Source organism: Pezoporus wallicus, unplaced genomic scaffold (genome assembly GCF_028554395.1).
Source record: "Pezoporus wallicus isolate ANWC-B61680 ecotype Strahan unplaced genomic scaffold, APGP_CSIRO_Pwel_v1 contig_5231, whole genome shotgun sequence".
Taxonomy (NCBI): Eukaryota; Metazoa; Chordata; class Aves; order Psittaciformes; family Psittacidae; genus Pezoporus; species Pezoporus wallicus.
Window position 1 is genome coordinate 2,102,848 of NW_026635973.1, and position 7,857 is coordinate 2,110,704.

The 7,857-nt window shown below is 52.7% G+C and overlaps 2 long non-coding RNA genes across 3 annotated transcripts; both read left to right on the forward strand.

Annotated features, from left to right (window-relative positions):
• The first annotated feature begins 21 nt into the window (after positions 1–21).
• Positions 22–4,448, forward strand: LOC130593579 (uncharacterized). Of its 2 annotated transcripts, none has more exons than XR_008970833.1 (2): positions 22–1,725; positions 4,165–4,448. It is a non-coding gene; the product is annotated as an uncharacterized LOC130593579 (long non-coding RNA). The 2 variants fall into 2 exon arrangements; XR_008970832.1 differs by having other exon boundaries at positions 4,182–4,448.
• A 1,132-nt stretch (positions 4,449–5,580) lies between these two features.
• Positions 5,581–7,479, forward strand: LOC130593532 (uncharacterized). Its single transcript, XR_008970817.1, has 2 exons — positions 5,581–5,825; positions 7,258–7,479. It is a non-coding gene; the product is annotated as an uncharacterized LOC130593532 (long non-coding RNA).
• The last annotated feature ends 378 nt before the right edge of the window (positions 7,480–7,857 follow it).

Below are 7,857 nucleotides of genomic sequence, written 5' to 3' on the forward strand. Positions count from 1 at the left end.
AATAACATGAATTAAGCAAACAAGACAGGAATAGGAGTGGAGCTTTGGGATGTTATGCTAGGTGTTCTTACACATTTTCTGTGTAGCACTCCTTCCACCAGAAGAAACTCACTAGCCCATGGAGAAGAAACAATTAGGGCTGGTTTAATGTAATGTTATTTACTCTTTCATATTCTGCAGGACCTCATTAGAAGGATGAGAGATGAGTTCCAGCCGTGCATGTATGTTAATAATAGGCAGTACAAACAAGATTATATTAAGAGAATCCCGGATGATACATAAGGAATTAGAGACAGGAGTCTCTATAAAAGCAGGCATGCACTCAGTGAAAGTAAGTGCTTGTAAGTCTTTGCAGAAGAGGAACCACAAAGGTAGAGGCTGGGTCAAACTCCTTAAGCTTCCTAAAAATTTGTGGTAATCCAAACAGTGAAGTGAAATCCAGGAGTCCTCTGAGCTATTGTTGGCTTATTTTCACTATCTTAGAACTTTGTCCTTGAAATTCCTTTTGGAAGAAACTTAAACCAAAACAGATTTACTGCACTGGGGTTGTGAGACAGTAGAAAAATGCAGTTTGTCTCCAAAATAGATTGTTCTAAATCCCCTGCACACGTGATGCTCAAAGTGTGATCAGAAGGACCTCTGAAGGACTGGTAATCGTGCATTTTAAAATAGCTGCTCCTTTTAAGACTTCCTAAAGAACCCAGGAATTCCAAGATGTTTTTCATGTGGCACAAGTACTTTTTCCTTATTATTTAACCAGGGGGACTTTCCTTAGAGACCAATCTTCAGGAAGACACTTTAGCACGTGTGTACATTTAAGAGAATTTATCTCCTATTGAAGTCCACGGAGCTTGAGAGGTGCCTAAAAGTAAACAGGAGTTTAAGAGTTTTCTTTAAGCAGCAGGGTCGTGATGTCTAGTATGTGTGAAGTCTTTTAGAGAACTGTAAAGGGCAAAATACATGATGAAAAGACCAAATGATAATAGATGAAAGAGAGGAACAAGCTGTGTCCACTACTATTAAACAACTTCTTATCAGTATTTCCATTAGGTGCCAGTCTCTGAAGATAAGTGCACCATTCAGCTGCTAGTTTGGGATGGTGTATATTTTGCCTATATATTGACAGTAAAAATCAAACGATAGAAGTGTGCAGTGTGTGGTGTCATGGTTCAGTCCAGCGGATCAAACCACTGTGCATCACACCAGATGCTATTACAATGCTGTAATTTCTGTGGGATACAAATCAATGACAGAAAACTTCAAAACAAAGATTAAAACTATTTACACAGAGACAAAATCACTTTGAGGTTTTCAATGACTTGTACTTTCTAAGCACCAGTGATTCCTACCCCTAGTAACTTCCTAGTAAAAACACTGTAACTACTGTATTTTCACCTTGTATGTAGATGATTATTTAGGAATACATTTAAATCTGTACCAAAATGTACTGGTCATACAAAGTTAAGGTTACAAACGTCTTCATTCTCTCAAAATACATCTGAAAAGGAAGAGAGTTGACAAACTTGCCAGCATTTTGTACTGACATTTTAGTTTAATTTCCAGGAGACGTTTTAACTGCATAGCAGCCACAGCCAGAAACTGGGTGGTAGGCTCGCCAGGACTGGAGAGAGGATGAAGCAACACTGGGCTGGACTTGCAAGGATGGAGTTGGAACTGGCTAGGAAAGGCTGTCCAGCCTGGAAGCTGCAGAAGGAAACACAGCAGGTATGGGTCTGGGACTGGCTGACAAGCTAGGGGAAGGTGGGAATGGTTTGGCATGAAAATCAAGAGGATGCAAGCTAGGGATAGGAACAAGAAAAAAAGGGGAGAAAGATGAAACAGCTAAGCAAATGTATTGAATTAAGGAGGGTGAACAGGGAACATGAAATCACAAAATGGCCATAGGCTGGGAGCTGGGACAGGGAATTGGAGTGAGGGTGTAGAGCTTGAGGGCAAAGCGTGGCAAGGGTTTGATGTGTGAGAAGAGAGATGGATCTGAAGTAGAACAAGGAAGTGAGAATTTGGTCTGGGAGGAGATATGTGAAAGCAGGAGTCAAGGAGTGTTGTAGATAAATAAAGTTAGTCTTTTATACTCCCTATGCACCAAAATGTCTGAGTAGCTTTTTGCATAAAAATAAGTAATGCCCCCAACTGCCCTTTCTCTGAGTTGGAACTAGACTGAGTCTTCTGGTCTTCTAGTCTGTGCCTTGGGGTGGGGGGATTGGAAAGAAACATTTCTTCTTTGGTCAGAGTCAACTTGGAGTTTGGTGATAAACAGTCATTATCTCTTGTGGTGGAAAGACTTTCTGTTTCTGAAAGATATCTGCAGTGTTGCTTAGAACCAGCCATACTCCAGACTCACTTGTTGTTCTCTGGTAGGATAACCTCGGAACAGGCCCACTTCATCTGCTCTGCCATGTTTTGTTCTGGGGCTTGTAACCTCTGCTGCTGCTGCATAGGGAGCAGCTGCTGTAGTTGCTTGTTGAGTCTGTCACAGGCTGGGTAAAATCTTAGAATCAATAGAATGGTTTGAGTTGGAAAGGACCTTAAGATCATCTAGTTCTAACCGTCTGCCATGGGCAGGGACACCACATGCTAAACCACATTTGTGGGGCTGATCCCTTAGCTTTTTGACCAACAGGGCCAGTGCCTCACACCCATTAAGCTGACCAGGAGCTGTTTGGGGGACTTCATCTTGAAGCCTTAGCTCCAAGGAAAGTTTATTCTTTGTATTTTCAGCTTGATAACAGTGAATTGAACTAATCCAACCTGATGTGAGGAAGGCCTGTCTTCCTCTGCCCAGAGTCTCCTGGGCAAGATGACAGTTTCCCAACAAGGTGAAGGTGACGGAGAGTAGTTCAGAAAATGTGTGCTACTTGGACAGCCCCAATGAGTTGTGGAACTCTGCCTCTCTTTGCTGCATGAGAGCTGTGAACTTTCTGTGCAAGGTGCTAAAAACATCTCTGACAGCCTCTGATGTGGATGTTCCTCTTTTCTATCCAGTCTTATTTGAGTCTTACTTGGCTCCAACCCAGACCAGCTGTTTTCCATCCTAATCTTCTTTCCTGCAGCAATCTGGACATGTTCACAGCAGTGGTGTTACGTGGGGTGAGGGTGAAGCACTGCGGTTGTCCTTGCTGTGTTATTGTCAGTTAAACCAGTGGAATCTCATTAGGCTAGATTGCTTCGTAGCAGCTAAAGGGTGGAAGATCCCTGTGGTCCGCAGAGATAAAGGCCTTCGGAGAGGGGGAGCAAAGGCTTATCAGCGCTGCCGGTGACAGAGGAACGTCTGGAGCCATGCTGGTGTGGGGCCAGCTCTTTCTACAGCGTCCCGTGGGCACGCAAACAGCGCTTGCTTACAGCTGAAAGGGCTGCCCCGGGCTCGGGCCTCTCCCTGTAGCCCTGGAAAAGCGTGTTTATAATGGCGTTAATCAGCGAGGATGAAACGAGGCTGCGAAAGTTGATAACGTTGGAACAGTTTTTCTTCAGGGGGTCGTTTCGGGCCCGGCGTTTGGCAGGCAGCACGCCTTGGCCCTGCCCCCTCAGCGGCCGAAGGGTGCCAGAACCGCTAGCGGCGGGGCAGGCGGCCGCGCAGGAGTCCCGAAGAAGCGGAGAACCTCGCTCAGCCCTCGCTTCCTTCGCTGCGGGAGAACGGCCCCGCGCGGGCACCTCGGGACAGCCCCGCGCTCCGCTCCGCCCCGCCGCCACGTCACGGGATTCCAGCGCACTTCCGCCAATGGTGGCGCCGCGCCTCCGAGCCGCCCGCGTTCCTGCGCCGCCGCCGCCCGCCGCAGCCCCGCGGTGGTGATGGGCGCGGAGAGGAGCTCCCCGGCGGTCACCTCACAGGCATCCCCCACCCCCCGGGGAAACCGGCTGCGGAGTGCTCCCGAGCGTGGCCGGGCTTGAAGCTAGAAGAGGGGCAGGCCGTGAGTTGTTAACGTCCGGGCAGCTGCTGGCAGCCATGAAGTAGCGCTGCCGGCTATCGACTTGTCCAGCTGGTCAAGGTGGGATGAGCCTGTTACGGTGGGAACCGGTGCCAGCCTCAGCGCCTGCATTTTGGAGCTCTCCCACTGTCCAGTGAGGTACCATTCTCTTGTAAAATGCTGTTGCTAGGTACAACTACTCCACTAATTCGTCTGTAAGCGGAGCAAAAATCCTTTGTAGTTTCTGTTTCCCGACAGCCCTCTCTCATAAACGCACTGCCAGGTCAGAGGTGTGTGTCTGCATAGTGCAGTTGTATCCCTCTGAGCACCGCAGGAGCTGACATAGATTTCAGCAGGGTGTCCAGCCCACAGCAACAACGCCCTTTTCCTCAACAGGTTTGGTTAGCCCCAAGCAAACTGCTCTGCTCACATAGCTGAACTGTGTCTGCTGCTGGAGGCAGCTTGGATGTATCTGCACAGAACTGTGTTACATCATCATCCCTAATAAATACTTGGCAAATCAAATGTAGCTCCTCCTTATACCTAAATGACAGACAAGATGGTGGCACCAGTTTCCCTGAGTACAGAATTTGGCTCTGTAGTTGAAATGTACTTAAGGAAATAATAGAATCATAGAAAAGTTTGGGTGGAAAGGAACCTTAAAGCTCCTCTAGTTCCAACCCATGTTCCAAACAACACCTTCCAGTAGACCAGGTTGCTCCAAGCCCCATTCAACCTGGCCTTGAACACTACCAGCGATGGGGGAGCCACAGCTTCTCTGGGCAACCTATGCCAGGGCCTCACCACCCTCACAGGGAAGAATTCCTTTCCAATAATAATGTAAATCAGCCCTCTTTCATTTCAAAGCCATTCCCCCTTGTCCTATCACTTGTAAGAAGTCCCTCTCCACTTTTCTTATCAGCCCCTTTTTTAGGCACTGGGAGCTGCTCTAACCTCTCATTGGAGCCTTCTCTTCTGCAGGCTGAACAAGCCCAGCTCTCTCAGCCTGTCTCCATAGCAGACTGAACAGTCACTGGAGCACCTCCAGCCATTACCTTTCCCACAGGGCATCTTGTTCCTGATGTTAACAGCAAATGAGGGATGAAGTTGCTTATTAAGCAGCATGGCAGCTGATACTACTGCATGGGGATCCATGGTGATGACAGTGCTAAACTCACATTGCATTTCCAAGAGCTGCATTTAAAAGTTGAGAGTTTGAAAGCATTGATACAGGGAATGAGACTTCTCTGCCCTCCCAAAATTGGATTTTCATTGTGAACCATTGTGTCAGCAGTTTATTTCCAAGCCGAAATAATCCCCTTGCAACATTTAGCTCTTATTTTGTGTAACAAGGAGTATGGCACTTCCCAGCACACCCTTACGGCGAGAATGTCGGCATTGCTTCTGTGTAAAGAGAAAACCAACCCAAACCCTCAAATCCCACCAGATCCCACCCAAAGGCCGCAGGACTGACGCATTCCAGGGCACGGAGACGTGCCTCATCCGGTGGTGGTGGCGGTGGCGGTGGCGGTGGGAGCAAGGCCTGCGCGCCCCCGGCCCGTGTCAGGAGGGAATCCCCCTCTCTCTCGCCGCGGCGTGTCTTTTGTGTTTGTACACACGGCGCCGCGGGAGGAGGCGTGGCCGCGCGCGGGGCGGGGCCGCGCCTTCCCTCCATTGTGCCCCATTGGCTGGCGGGCGGCCGGGGGGGCGTGGCCCGCGGTGGTACCGCCCCTCCCGAGTCAGCCATCTTTCAATTGTGCTCCGAGCCGCCGACAGCGCCAGCAGCAGCAGCAGCAGCGCCGGCTCCTCCTAGCGCCCGCCCGCCGCCCGCCCACCGCCCTCCTCCCGTCTCTCCTCTCGCTCTCCCTCCCGCACGGCAGCCGCGCTCGCCCAGCGGACGGGGTAAGTCTGGCGCCGCGCCCGCCGCCCCCCGCGCCCCGCCGCCCCCCGGGGGCACCCCGCCGCCCTCCTCAGGGCCTCCCCGCAAAACTTTTGGGGTGCTGGGGACGCGGCGGCAGCTCCCGTCCCTTTCCCCTGCGCCGCTTTCCCGGAGCGGCTCCCTCCGCCGGCACCCCCCGGCCCCGCTTCACGTCGCCGTTGCCCCCCTGTGCCCCCCTCGCCCCGGCTCCAAACCCCCCCTGGCAGACTCCCGGACCCCTTAGCTGTCCCCTCGGCCCCGCATCCCCCGGATCCGGGCCCGGGAGCGGGCGCGGAGCGGAGCCGCTCGCCAGCCCCGGTAACTCTCCTGCTTGCCTTCCCCTGCTCCCCACAGTTGTTGCTCGGCTTCACCATCTTGTCTCTTTTCTCTGGTCACCGACCATATTTTTTTTCCTATTGCATAAAAAACAATAAAAAGGGAAAGAAATTCGCTGAAGAAACGACCCAAACCTAACGCAATTTTTCGGTTTTTGAGTGCAAACTTTTCCGTTGCCTCCCCCTTCATCTGCACCCACCCGGTTCGGAGTTCCAGCGATTTTTTGGGGCGTTATTTTTCGCAATTTATTTTTCCCTTCCTTTGCAAAAGGACTAGGGCTGCATTTCGTGATTGTTTCCATTTTGTTCTGGGGCTGGGAGATGAGTTTGCCTGTGAGAGGCGCTTGGGAGCGAGGCAGCTTTGGGGAAGCAGTTACACAGAGAGAGGCGGACGGCACCCGAAAAACACCACCTCCCCCCCAAATTACATATATATATTTAAAAGAAAGTTTGTTGCTTTATTGCACTTTCCCGGACCTTTTCCGACCGGTAACGCCGGTTTCCCCGCGGCTGCCGCCGGCCCGGGCAGCGCTGCCGGGAGACCCGGGCTCCCCGGCGGGCCGGTGGGGGCCTCTCCGGCGGCGGTTGTGGGCCCGGTTGGAAGCGGCGGGTGGGTGCCAGCCCCCCGGGGCTCGCCGGGCGGTATTGCCGATCTCTTGGCAGGTGACGGGCGGCCTGTTGGGGGGGAAGGCGGCAGCCGCTGCTGCGCGCCTGCTGCCGGGCGGGTGGCTCCGCTTCGGCCGCTGACTCCTCGCTAGCGAATTAGTGGGCAAAAACCCCGTTTTATTTCTCATATTCTGCGAGGGGCGGATGTTTAATTTTTACGGATATGTATATTTTGATTTAATATTTCTTCCGTTGGCGTTCGGTCCGTTGTGCGGCCGCGGGCTCCAAGGCTAACGGCTCGCTCCCGCGGACAGGGGCGCGGGGCTGCGCTCCCTCCCGCGGGGGGCAGGTGCCGGCGGGGCGTGCGCTGAGCAGGGGGGACCCCACCGCTGTTACCCCGCACCCCCCCACCCCGCACCCCTTTCTCTCTCTCTCTTTACCCCTTACCCCGTGCCTCCCCCCCATCGTTGTGCAGGTGTAAGGCAGCGTCGTCGGCAGGAGCATGGCCCGTACCAAGCAGACCGCCCGCAAGTCCACCGGCGGCAAGGCGCCCCGCAAGCAGCTCGCCACCAAAGCCGCCCGCAAGAGCGCGCCCTCCACTGGCGGGGTGAAGAAACCGCACCGTTACCGGTACGAGCGCCGCGCAGAGGCCGCGCAGGGACCCATCGGGAGTTCCCCCCCCCCCCCCCCCCCAAACCATTATCTCTCCCCGCGGTGCCGGGAGGGGCTGGGAACCGGGAGAGGTTGAGGGGTTTCCACCGCACCCGCCCGCCTTCTTCGTGCCGGTGTATAACATCAGCGCGTTTCGGTATCGGTGCCTAAAAAAATCAACACCCCCCACCCCACCGCCCCCCCGGTGAACGCGGCTCTCCCGGTTGTGTTTTATTGTTATTTTTATTATTTTAATGGTTTTATTTAATTTTAATTATTTTTTAAATTTATTTGTACTTGTGGGTATTTCAGTGCTACGGGAGGGCTGTGGCGCCGCGAAGTTTATTGTTACCTTCCTATCTGAATTTATTTGAAGGGGTTTGATCCGTCCCCGGTGCCTTTTGGGCGCCGCTGGACACGGGAG